This window comes from Rattus norvegicus, chromosome 1 (genome assembly GCF_036323735.1).
Source record: "Rattus norvegicus strain BN/NHsdMcwi chromosome 1, GRCr8, whole genome shotgun sequence".
NCBI lineage: Eukaryota > Metazoa > Chordata > Mammalia > Rodentia > Muridae > Rattus > Rattus norvegicus.
This window is the reverse complement of record NC_086019.1, coordinates 46,915,337-46,928,754: the sequence shown is the minus strand read 5'-3', so window position 1 is coordinate 46,928,754 and position 13,418 is coordinate 46,915,337. Positions and strand designations below refer to the sequence as shown.

The following is a 13,418-nucleotide window of genomic DNA, read 5'->3' as shown; positions in this document are numbered from 1 at the left end:
AAAAGAACCAAAAAAAAAAAAAAAAAGAAATAGCATGACTACAGAGCCGGTCATGTATGTTATAGAACCGCCTGTCATGGTTGCATCACTAGATCAGAATGTAGCTTACAGTCAGTGAGGAGCCTTGATGGCTGTTGTCCTGCAGATGAAGACCTCAGTTCATCCTAATGTGTCCTTTTTATGAGACTCTGGGGTCCCATGGCTCCTTGGATTAGTTACAGTCTTTGCCCAAAAAATAAAATTGAGGCATATTGAAGAGCTTGATATAGATTTACAAAGAACTACTAGTTCTTGGCTAATGGTTATGGAGCTAATGGTCACAGGTAAAGGTCCTTTTAGGAAAACTAGCATTTCTTTCAGAGATATCCAAAAGCCAAATGTGTTTGATTAATAAAAGAACAGAACAAAAGAATAATTGGTTTGTTTTCATCAAAGCTGGCACAGTAGCATCTGATTACAAAGGAGAAACGGAGACTAAGAGGAATCGTATGTCCAAGGCCACAAAGTCTGTAACCTAATTGGAGTAGCCACACCTTCCTACCTCCCTTGATGGTGCACATGTCACCATTAGTGAACACTAAATGTGTGTTTGATTATGAAATAAAGGCCGCGTGTTCCTTTCTAAATGACTTGGTGAGAGAGAAGGGATTTTTCTGTGATCCCAACCCAAGTTGTTTATATTCACAGCTTTTTCTCAAAAATCTCGAGTCTCTGCTGCAGAGAACTGTTAGTAGTGAGGACAAAACATTTTGGAAATGCAACTTGTTTTTGTCGAGCTGGAGATGTGATAATTTATTCTGTTGTATCAAAATATAATAATGCCAGAGCCAACTCTGGTATTAAAATCACACTCTACCCAAAGGGGAGAGTGAAAGACAAGCTGACGAGTGGTTCAAATTGAATTTCAGCCCCGTGTTACGGTGCTTAACAAACTCTGAAAGTCATCAAGTGCAGGGCTTTGATCTTAATCATGCATCCTTGTGCCTAAAAATACTCGCCGACGATTCTCAGCTTGGTTAGAGTTGCCTCTCGAAAAAGTCTAAGGATGCTTGTTAAGAATTCATGTCTCCTGATCAATCCTTACTCCGTTAATAAGTGAGACTCCTGCTCATCAGAAATGGTCATCTGGAGGGTGTAGCTTCTGTCCCCGTTTCTTATCAGCCACTCTAAAATGGTGAACATTTTCTTCTTTCTGTATTTAAAAATCGGAGAGGCAAAGGTTTGAAACACAGCTAAAGCAATCCCCCTCTCCATGTTCTATGGAGATAACAATACCTTCATAATTAAAGGACTATTATTACTATTTAATTGTCTGTTTCATTGTTTAATGAATAAGAACTAGTTAATTATGGTGATGGGGAAAGACAAAAGACAGTTTTCAAATGGGGGGAAGCAAAGCTCTAGTTTTCACAGTGTGGGCTACAAACTGCTTTGTGCATACTTCTGAGCTCCAGAACCTAGATTCACACGCCCTTGTCAAACTATGAATCTCTTTCAACGTGACTTGAAAATGTGTTTAAGTGGGACTTTTCTTTTCAATTTTTACATACTTAAATGATATCAGATTTATCTCTTGGAACATTGAAAGGGACTCCTTTGGATTTATTCTTCAAACAATTCTAGGAGTCAAAAGTCAAAGCATCTTTCCCAACTATTTGAGCAGCAAGGGCAGCTTTCAAGCAAACGTGGTCCAGGACCCATGGAGTCTCCTCACAGAGCAAGACGCAGGGACCACTGACACACCCGTCCCAGCAGCTGTCTATCCTAGAACTCACTTGCCACTAACGACAATATGACCTGGTTGAGGAATCATTTCTTGCTTTCCCAACCATTAATAACACGGAGTTATATTTGTGCACTTTGAAGGCTGTAGGGACCATTGTGAATGGCACCTTCTCCATTTCTTCCTTTTAAATGCATTTTTACACTTTCCATTCTGTTCACATTGCAGCCCACAAAACACACCATTTGCCAGTTCTGTTGATTTTATAAATTCGGAGACAAAGAGGTTGAGCAGACTGACTTTACCTTGGTGCAGGCGCCTCACCAAGACTCTTAGAGAGATGAACAGGTGTGCAGGGGAGTCACCAGACCAACTCTGATGGTGAACAGTAATGCTCTTCCCAAACAACAGACAGGAAACTAGGGGTACCTGGGTGCCCACGCTAAGATCAGCAATCAACATGAACAGAGCCATTTCAGAGTTGTTTAGTAGAGGAATGCGCTGATATAATTACCATAGCCAAAAGTCATTGAGCCCTAATCATTTCCCAACCACTGTACTGAGGAATTGTCCTAAATTGTCTCCTTTAATATCCATGAGTACTATGGAGGCTATTGCCCTAACACCTAGTGAGGTTACTTGGTGTCAGATGTTTACGTAAAATAATTTCTAAGTCTAAGAGCTGGCATTTGAGCAGATCTTGAGGTTCAAAACTCCAGAAATTTCAAAACAGGTCGTAATATAAATTTTTTTCAGGTAGACATTCAACCCAAGGTAGAATCATAACTGAATTTATTTTATTGAATTTAAAGTTTGTGGTCAGATACACAAGGTTACTGCTGGCCAAGAGATGGGGCGAGCAGGTGGCACTTCTAAAAGATACTCAGTGGGAGAAATGGTATTTTCCTTACACGAGAGAGAATAAATTTCACGGGAAGACACTGCGCTCCTCAAATTTTGTTAGCCTTTGTGACACATTAGCAATGTCAACAATATATGTAAACACCATGCTTGCCACCCTCCGTCCTCTGCCAAGGCTGACATACCAACACGTACATCCTACTGTTCTCACTCTGGAACTGAAAATAACAGAAACCAGGCTCAGCAGATCCATGAAAATCTCCAAAGTGAGTAAATGCCAAAAAAAAAAAAAAGGTGGGGAAGAGAGAAGGTTGGAACGAATCCAGCACTGCCGCAAACACTTCTGTGCAGAGTTTCCTTAATGAGACTCTTGTGTGTCGTCAGTGTCACTGGCGTGAAGTTCTTCAATTAGAAGCAACGTCATGTAGGACATATCTAAACATATGATCACTAATATTGACCTCCGTAGGTTTTTGATCTGACGTTTTCCCGGGACTGGCTCACACTTGTGCACATTTTAATATGCAGCTTTGTGGTTCAAATCTTTGCTGTCAGGTTGTTGTGGGTAGCAGTAAGCATTAAACTGGAGGTTTTGTATCCACTGAATTCCTTCTACGCCTGCCAAATACTATGTGTGGGAAGTGTGTTTCTAGCTTCCGAGATTCCCCCTGCACTGACCCTGTTCTGTTATCTAGCCTGAAGTCCGCAGCGATGCATCTGGAAATCCCTTAAGTCTGAGATGAGAAGAGGCGAAAGCTCGCCTTTATGGTTTTCTTTAGTGATCTGAGGATTAAATTACAGCTATGATGGCTTCCTGAGCAATCATGCTACTGCGGGAACACTCACTTCCTAGCATTGGTGTAACTTTGAATTATGCCGCACAACTCAGTCTATCCCACATACCAGCCTGGGCAGATAAAACAGGCGAAGAAATCAGAATTAGGTTAAGTTTCTGGGGAGACTGGGGCATTAATTAGCATGTTTGTTTCATGAAATTGCTGAGTTTTAATGAAAATATATGTTCCCCAAAGTGTTTCTAATTTTAACCATTGTGTAAACTGATCATATCATCCATTCCAGATTGGTTCACACATGCTGTCCTAGGTGTAGGAACACCGACCCTCGTCAATGCAAGGTTTCTGGTCAGACATTACAGTCTGCATCTCTATGGCTGCATCTTTCTTTCTCTGATTATCATAATCAGCTTCCTGATAACTGTCATTAGTAGGCAGCAGCCTACTTGAACACAATTGGGTTTGTTAAAGTTGGGTGGAAAAGCAGCTCAGTGCAAAGGGTGGGGGTGGGGGAGATCTCAGTGCTGCGCTGCACCCGTAAGATATTGGTAAGAGCACCAGGTGCCTAGGCTGCCTGTATAAATAGACGTGGGACAGGATAGGTTGCTCCATCCAGCCTGCAGTTGCGGGGAGGAAAACAGGTAATGTAATTACTTAAGGCTCCAGGCAGAGCAAGATATGCAAGCTCCTCCCACTCGGGGCTGCCGTCTGGGTTTATAAAGGTCCTTCTATTCTTTTAATGATTTGTATTCAAAGACAAGTGTTGTTTCATTTGCCTGTTTCCAAGGAACAAAGTCAAGGCTGATAAACAACATTGTGATTTGTCATAAAAGACAATTGGGCTGGATTTTGGTTATGTTATATGATTTCTGTGATGAAGATATTGACTGTCCAAAGACTTTGTTTCTCTGGAAGAGGTAAAGTTGAAGATGGAGTCACCGGGAGAGTTAAAAGGACACGTGCTCCACTGTGTTCATAGCAGCCTTATTTATAATAGCCAGAAGCTGGAAAGATCCCAGATGCCCAGAGGAATGGATACAGAAAATATGGTATATTTACACAATGGAGTACTAGTCAGCTATTAAAAACAATAGCTACATGAAATTCTTAGGCAAATGGATAGAACTAGAAAATGTCATCTTGAGTGAGGTAACCTAGTCACAAAAGAGCACACATGGTATGCACTCATTGATAAGTGGATATTAGCCCAAAAGCTTGGAACACCTAAGAAAAAAAGTCACAGATCATATGAAGCCCAAGAAGAAGGAAGACCAAAATGTGGATATTTCATTCCTGTCAGCAAACACTTTTTGGCATCAGCAACAGTGACTGGGTTTAGTGGATGCACTTGGGTGGATCAGTCTCTGGGTGACCTTTTCTTCAGTCCCTGCTGACAGGAACCAGATGTGGGTGTCTCCTGAAAGGCTTTGCCAAAGCCCTACCGATACAGATGAGGATGGTTGCAGCTAACAGGGGACCCCAATGGAGGACTTGGAAAAAAGACTGAAGAAGCTGAAGAGGTTTGCAACACCGTAGGAAGAACAACAATATCAACCAACCAGACCCACCAGAGCTCCCAGGGACTAAACCACCAACCAGTGAGTACACATGAAGGGACCCATGACTCCAGCCACATATGTGGCAGAGGATGGCATTGTCCAGCATCGATAGGAGGAAAAGCCCTTGTCCTGTGAAGGTTCATTTCCCCAGTGTAGGGTAATGCCAGGGCATTGAGGTTGGGGTGGGTGTGTGGGAGTGGGAACATCATCATAGAAGCAGGGGGAGGGGGAGGGGGTATGGGAGAGGGGAGAAAGGGGATAACATTTGAAATGTAAATTCATAAAATATCCAAGAAAAAATATAAAAAAGAAAACAGGCATTAGAATGGAATACGAAACAGTCATCCTACAGAAAGATGGAGAAGTCAACAAGACAAACATCATAACGTGGTAATGTATGAGTAATGTAAGTGTTAATGAGGATGCTCCTTAGATGATGAGGAAGGTTTGCAGAGATGGACCATGGGCCCATTACCATCCCTTTCTCGGTGTATCTGAGGTCTCTGACTGTGAATAAAGTAACGAAGAATATGTAACTACAAAGACTGGTCTCTGTCTTTGGGACTTTAATCTTTATCTCCCCTTTCTCCCCCTTTCTTGTGCGCGCTCTCTCTCTCTCTCTCTCTCTCTCTCTCTCTCTCTCTCTCTCTCTCTCTCTCTCTGATGGAGATATGCAATCCACTGTAGCTGAAGGATGGCACAATTAATGATTTGGCCAATATGCCATATTGGCCCTGAAGGAGGAGGATATTGTGTGACTTCAGAAGAGGAGTCATGCACGTGAGGCAAGTAGCCCTAAATGTTTTGCTAGATGGCACTCTTCTTATATTGAAGTAAAGTCTGACATCACTAATGGTGAGAAAGAAGAATCAAAGAGAACAGGTAGGGCATTTTGGATTGCTTTGCAGTAATGATCTTGGAAAAAAAGGAACTCTTGATATTTCTGTAAACCATGTGGATAGGACACAACTAGGTTCTCATGTGACCCACCATTTTTGTTCCCCAACTCTACACATCTCTAAGTTGGTCCGGTGACTTCCAGAATGCATCAGCCAATCTACATAGGACAATGAGAAAGCAACACAAAACAAAGTCCAGCAGCTAAAGGTTACCCAGGACTGATGATGGCCAGGTGCTTTGCAAAACCAAATGCAAAGCCTATGACAGACACATACTTAAGGGAAGCCTTAAATGATTCCCATGAATAAATGCAGAAGAAAAACAAGTTATTTTATAATTGTGATTATGGTTGTTTTTATTAATTCTCTCCCCCCCTCGTGTGTGTGTGTGTGTGCGCGCGTGTGTGTGTGTGTGTGTGTGTGTGTGTTTCCTGCTGCATGTTAAGGACTGTATGTGGAGGTTGGAGAACAGCATCCCAGAGCCAACCTTCTTCCATCATGGGCTACAGAGACTGATTGCAGGTTGTGAGACAAGCACACCAAGTACTTTTACCCACTGAGTCACTGAGTCATCTCAGGTTATAGTTTTTTAAAAATTATTTGGTGCTTTGAATACAAATTGTCCCCATAGGCTCATATGTTTGTGTGCTTAGTCCCCAGTTGATGGATGCTTGAAGGATTAATAGGTGTCTCCTTGTTCAAGGATGCGCCTTCCTGGGGATGAGCTTTGAGGTTTCAAAAGCCCATGCTGAGCCCACTCTCTCATTCTTTGCCTACTATCTGTGGATCACAATGTATCTCTTAACTACTGCTCTAGCACCATATCTGTCTGCTTTCCACCATGACAATAATGTACCCACCTCTGAAAATATAAGAAGTCCTCGGTTAAATGCTTTCTTTTATAATAGGTGCCTTGGTCGTGGCAATAGAACCATGACTCAGACAAATTATAATGCACACATGTAAGGCAAAAGATACATAAGCAAGAGTAGAGAGAATTAACAGATTGAAACTTCAGTGACATTTGTGGATGGGGTTATCTGACAGAAAAAAATACATAGAAACTATATTTAAGAAATGTTAGGCATTTAAAATGTGATAAAAGAAGAGACTATAAATGTAACCACTGAGAAAGTAAAAGGAAGCGTCATAACCGTTTTACTGGCACGCGTTTTCCATGCTTAAAGATCTCATTCTGTTGTCTACTGCTTCCGTTCTCTGTCACTTACATATATTTATATATAAATGCTTTGTACACTTTACTTCAAATTACTATAGTTTATTCCCTTACCATGTGAGTTTCTATTCCCAATACAAACAAAATGGAAACTTGTTGAATAAAATTAATAGAGTAATATTAATAGGGTGCACATATACACATTCAAAAACACTCTGTTTAGAAAAGATAAATTTTAATGGCTGAATATATTATGTAAGAAGATGGACAGTGGGCTGGGAAGATGGCTCGGATGTTAAGAGCTCTTGCCATGCAGTCATGAGGATCCCAGCATCTATGTAAAATGCTGTGCTGTGCTTTACCCTAGTTCCAAGGAACCAGCCTGGAAGTTTCTGGGTCTCTCTGGCTTTCAGCCTAGCCAAGGAAAGATGAGCCTCAGTTTCAAGAAAAGATCCGAACCCAAAGGAGCAGGCGGAGAGTGAGAGAGAAAGATACCCAGCGCCTTCTTCTGGCCCCAGTGCAAGGATAGAGGTGCTTCGACTTGCACACACAGTACACATATACTCACATACACATGCCCACCAAGGTACACATACATTCTCACACACATAGGCACACATACACACACCGAGAGTTGGGGCTTTTACAAAATAAAAGAGAAAAAGTGATGCTATATAGAAACATCTATGAATTTGTGTAATGTCCACTCAGTCATACCTGAAGCCTCTTAGAATCTTTTTATTCCTAAGGTGAGCAATTTGTAATGCTCAAGATGAAAGCGTTCTATGTGGATAACTACTTCAAGGGATGTAGTATATAGCCATATGAATTGTAACAGAGATGATAAAAGTAATATCCAAAAGGCTTATAGATACCCAGACCATGAGAAATTTAGTGAGGTTTGAAATATAAATTTTTCAATTGTAAAGAAAAACCAAAAGGATTAAACCGAAAGGTCCGACCAGAAAAAATTCTAAGAACCCAGAAACAATGATTATTCTCTATTTCTAGAAACTTGACTTATATCTTTCCATATTAGATAATGTTCACAGTTTATAAGGAAACAACACTTGAAAAAATACTTACAATATTGCAAAGATCAATTTGTTCTTTTGTAAAAGGAGGCCTTCCTAAATGTATTTCATTTGAGTATGTGCGGGTGTGTGTTTCTGTGTGAGATTACACGTGCATGTGTGTTTGCATGTGTGCACGCGTACTTTCTGAAGTAGGGGAGAATCTTCATGCATCGCCTCTACCTTGTGTCTGGCAAGTGTTTTTATGCTTTTCTTGCTCCTGGGGCTTTACCAAGCTTTCAAACTCTTACTTAGGTGATGTGAAGAAAAAAAAGTTACATATACCTCTCCTGGCTGTCCTTGTAATGTACAACACAGAACATCACTTAAGATTTAAAGGTCCATAAAATAGAAAGCTTGCTTAACCCCTTGACTGCACAGTGTATGCAGTGCAGCCCTGTGGTATTGGAGTTTTATGAATGCTGAGAGCTGAGATGTGTAAAGCCTTAGCCACCTGTGCTCATTCTGTCACGGTAACCCGGGTCAGGAGCGGCATAAGGTTTTCTCAGCTACTTCTTTATTCTTTGTCTTTAGAAATCTGTTCTGTAAATCATGCAAGGCCCGAAAACAAACAATAATTCAATACATTAGCAAAAGGAAATAGAAAGTATGTATTTTCTTTTCTTGACCAAAATGTAAATGAACCCAAGCACATTTTCAAAGAATTTTAGAAAGTCAGTCCTAGTGACAGATTTCTCTTAAAAGGAATGTACAACAGTAAACAGGTCTAAAAACAAAGTAAAAATTAATCTCTCCAGACACCATATGGCATCAGTGCATTTGCCAGAAGATCCAAACACAGAGATAGGAAGAATGTTAGCCCTTCAGGCCCATGAGGACTTCTGGAGAAATAAGGAAAACTGATATGCACGGATGTTCAGAACGGAGTTGTGAGCAAGCGTGACCCCAAGTCTCTGAGTGCCTCCTGCAAATGGGACTGGGACCAGATCTTGCAATGTGGTCTCCTCCCAAACTTAAAGTTTGATTTGCATAACCTGAGGCTAGGTATTATCATTTTATGTGCTTTCATTCAAGGATCATTTCTTCTATCTAATAATGTGTGATGAATAAGAGACAATGATTGAGTGTTTGCATTTCACAGAAGGCACATGAAGCAGTGAGAACAACCGTCCTAATATGCAAACCAGAAAGAAGTCATGGCTGGATGTGGATCGTTCTCACATGCAACTTATGCAAGAATCTAATATAGCCCAGTGTGTGCCTCTTCCAGCATTTCCACACGGTAGACAGACCATCGGAGAACACTGAAGCGCAGAGTGGCTGGAGAGCTTTCTAAGGTTACACAGCCTGTGAGGGGCAGAGCTGGGACTAAGCACCATTGTTCTGATTCCAAAATTGGTTTTCTTTTCTTTTCTTTTTTTCCATAGGGTTGCTTTCTACATTTTTTGTATTTACATTTTTTCTTCCATTTTTATTAAATTGGATATTTCTTATTTACATTTCAAATGTTATTCACTTTCCCGGTTTCTTGTTCATCAACCCCCTAGCCCCTCCCCCTCCCCTTCTATATGAATGTTCCCTGCCCCCTCTTTCCCCCATTACCACCCTCCTCCCAACAATCACATTCATTGGGGGTCCAGCCATGGCAGGACCAAGGGCTTCCCTTTCCACTGGTGCTGCAACAAGGCTATTCACTGCTACCTATGCAGTTGGAGCCCAGGGTCAGTCCATGTATAGTCTTTGGGTAGTGGCTTAGTCCCTGGAAGCTCTGGTTGGTTGGCATTATTGTTCATATGGGGTTGCAAGCCCCTTCAAGCTCTTTCAGTCCTTTCTCTAATTCCTCCAACGGGGGTCCCTTTCTCCCAAGTTTGGTTTTCATTCCAGATCACAGGAGTGGGGGTGGGAGTGGGGGTGGGAGTGGGGGTAAGTATGTGTCATTACACACCTGACACACTGTCCCCTTGGGAGAATCACTGCAAGAATACGAAGGCAAAGAAAGAAGGGAACGAGTGAGGGAGAGAGAAACAGGAAAGGACATGCAGACCAGGCAAGTAAGGACAGAAAGAAGACACTAGGGAGGGAAGGATGCATAAAGAAATCTGAGCTCAGGGCATTGATGGAGCTCAGTTGTTCTTGCCTTAGTATACACAAAGGCCTGGGCTTGACACCAAGTACTGAGTAAAACTATGCCATGGTAAGCTCGTGATGTGGAGGCTGAGGATCAGACATTAAAGGAATCATCTTTGGCTGTAGAATGAGTTTGAGACCAACCCTGGATCCATGAGATCCAGAGTGAAAAAAGAGAACGAGGAGAGGGACAATATGAAGACAGTAATAAAATGAACTCCTCAGACCCATCAAGTCTACAGTGCTTCTCAGTCTGGCTAATTTCATATTTTTGCCCATCTTCAAAGTAGCCTTCCATGATAAAACATAGTTATGAAGTATATGCAAATTAGTTTAATTTATTTAAATGTTGTTGTATTCAGTTTAAATTACCTCATAAATGGTTTACCCAGCTAAACACCACACACTACCAAATAAATCATCCAATACCAAGAATCAGTTACCTCCTTTTGAGTTGTCCAAAAAGACTACCTGATCATTACAAGTTATTGGTTGGGATAATATCCAATACATACAAGGAACTCAAGAAGTTAGACTCCAGAGAGCCAAATAACCCTATTAAAAACGGGGTACAGAGCTAAACAAAGAATTCTCCGCTAAGGAATATCAAATGGCTGAGAAATATCTAAAGAAATGTTCGACACATTTAGTTATGGAAATGCAAATTAAAACAAACCTGAGATCTACCTCACACCAGTCAGAATGGCTAAGATCTGGCGAGGATGTAGAGAAAGAGGAACACTCCTCCATTGTTGGTAGGATTGCAAACTGGTATAACCACTCTGGAAATCAGTCTGGAGGTTCCTCAGCAAATTGGACATTGTACCACCTGAGGAACCAGGTATACCGCTCCTGGGCATATACCCAAATGATGCTCTAACATATAAAAAAGACACGTGTTCCACTATGTTCATAGCAGCCTTATTTATAATAGCCAAAAGCTGGAAACAACCCAGATGCCCTTCAACAGAGGAATGGATACAGAAAATGTGGTACGGCTACACAATAGAGTACTATTCAGCTATCAAAAACAATGACTTTATGAAATTCATAGGCAAATGGATGGAACTAGAAAATATCATCCTGTGTGAGGTGACCCAATTAAAAAACAAAACAAAAAACAAACAAACAAAAAAACCACACGGCATGCACTCACTGATAAGTGGATATTAACTCAAAATCTCGAATTACCCAAGATACAATCCACAAACCACATGAAGCTCAAGAAGGATGACCAAAGTGTGGATGTTTCAGTCCTTCTTAAAAGGGGGAACAAAATTTTTCATAGGAGGCGATATGGAGACAAAGTTTAGAACAGAGACTGAAGGAAATGCTATTCGGAGCCTGCCCAACCTGGGGATCTAGCCCATATACATACAGCCACCAAACCTAGACAGTATTGATGAAGCCAAGAAGTGCATGCTGACAGGAGCCCGATAGAGCTGTCTCCTGAGAGACTCAGCCAGAGCATGACAAATATAGAGGTGAATGCTAGCAGCAAACCATTGGACTGAGAATGGGGTCCCAATTGGGGGAGTTAGAGAAAGGACTGAAGGAGCTAAAGGGGCTTACAACCCTATAAGAACAATCGCAACCAACTAGAGCTCCCAGGAACTAAACCACCACCCTAAGAGTACTCATGGACAGACCCATGGCTCCAGCTGCATATGTAGCAGAGGATGGCCTTGTTGGGCACCAATGGGAGGAGAAGCCTTGGTTCTGCCAAGGCTGGACCCCCCAGTGTAGGGGAATGTCAGGATGGGGAAGCAGGAAAGGTAGGGGGGACACCCTTATAGAAGAAGGGGAGGGGGAGGGGATAGGGGGCTTATGGACAGGAAGCTGGGAAAGCAAATAACATTTGAAATATAAATAAAAATATCCAATAAAAAAGAAAAAAAGAAATGTAAATTAAAAATCAAATAAAAGAAAAATGAACAAACAAACAAAAAAGAACAAGTCATTGGTTACTCTTCCCAACTTGAATGTACGACCCTGCTGCTGAAGACAACACATACTTGAATCATAGAACACGGGGAAGACAAACTGGTACTCACCTTGACCCTTCACCTCTACTGACTAGGTTTAGTGATGGAAGGTGCTATGCATGTTCCCACAGGAGACCATTCATAATCAATCTTACCCACTGTGAACCCTGCAAGCTAAATGGGGGCCTGCCTGGCAAGCTATGCCTACTAGTGCAAGAGGGACATGAAATTCGAAGTAACCAGACACTTCTTCAATTTGGATCTAGACCTGTTACAGGAGATAGAACCCATACCTAACACTGCCAATGAAACCAGGAACCAGGGCTAGCAAAGTCATGGCCCCTAGGTGAAAACCTGTTACTAGTCTGCTAAATGGTCCCATTATCAAAGCTATCCCTAACAATTTATTGCTGTGCCATAGATCAACCCTCAGAACAGCTTATTCTTCCAATAGATGTCAGTTAACACAGAGACACACCGCTGGTCATAGTGCTGAGACTGGGAGACTGGAGTGTTTCACGTTAAATGGAATGTCTATATTATAGCCTTTCTATCAAGGCTCGAGGTTGTGTAGGTCTTGTGACAATCTGCAGAAGAAGAAGAAAGATTGTAAGCACCAGAGGAAGAGGATGACATGGAAGCAGTGCAGGTGAGGTGCACATATGAACAGAACAGGTGCACATATGAACAAGACAGGTGCACATATGAACAGGACAGGTGCACATATGAACAGAACAGGTGCACATATGAACAAGACAGGTGCACATATGAACAAGACAGGTGCACATATGAACAAGACAGGTGCACATATGAACAGGACAGGTGCACATATGAATAGGACAGATGCACATATGAATAGGACAGGTGCACATAGGAACAAGAAAGGTGCACATATGAATAAGACAGGTGCACATAGGAACAAGACAGGTGCACATATGAATAGGACAGGTGCACATATGAATAGGACAGATGCACATATGAATAGGACAGGTGCACATAGGAACAAGACAGGTGCACATATGAACAGAACAGGTGCACATATGAACAGAACAGGTGCACATATGAATAGGACAGGTGCACATATGAACAGAACAGGTGCACATATGAACAGGACAGGTGCACATAGGAACAAGACAGGTGCACATATGAACAGAACAGGTGCACATATGAACAGAACAGGTGCACATATGAATAGGACAGGTGCACATATGAACAGAACAGGTGCACATAGGAACAGGACAGGTGCACATATGAACAGA

At 41.7% G+C, this 13,418-nt stretch overlaps 1 long non-coding RNA gene across 1 annotated transcript in view; it reads right to left on the bottom strand.

The window, feature by feature from the left end:
• Nucleotides 1-765: 765 nt before the first annotated feature.
• LOC108349518 (uncharacterized) overlaps nucleotides 766-13,418 on the bottom strand; it is a 48,349-nt gene continuing 35,696 nt past the window's right edge. The window contains exon 4 of the long non-coding RNA XR_001835601.3: nucleotides 766-1,192. This is a non-coding gene — a long non-coding RNA (uncharacterized LOC108349518). The remainder of the gene's footprint in view (nucleotides 1,193-13,418) is intronic.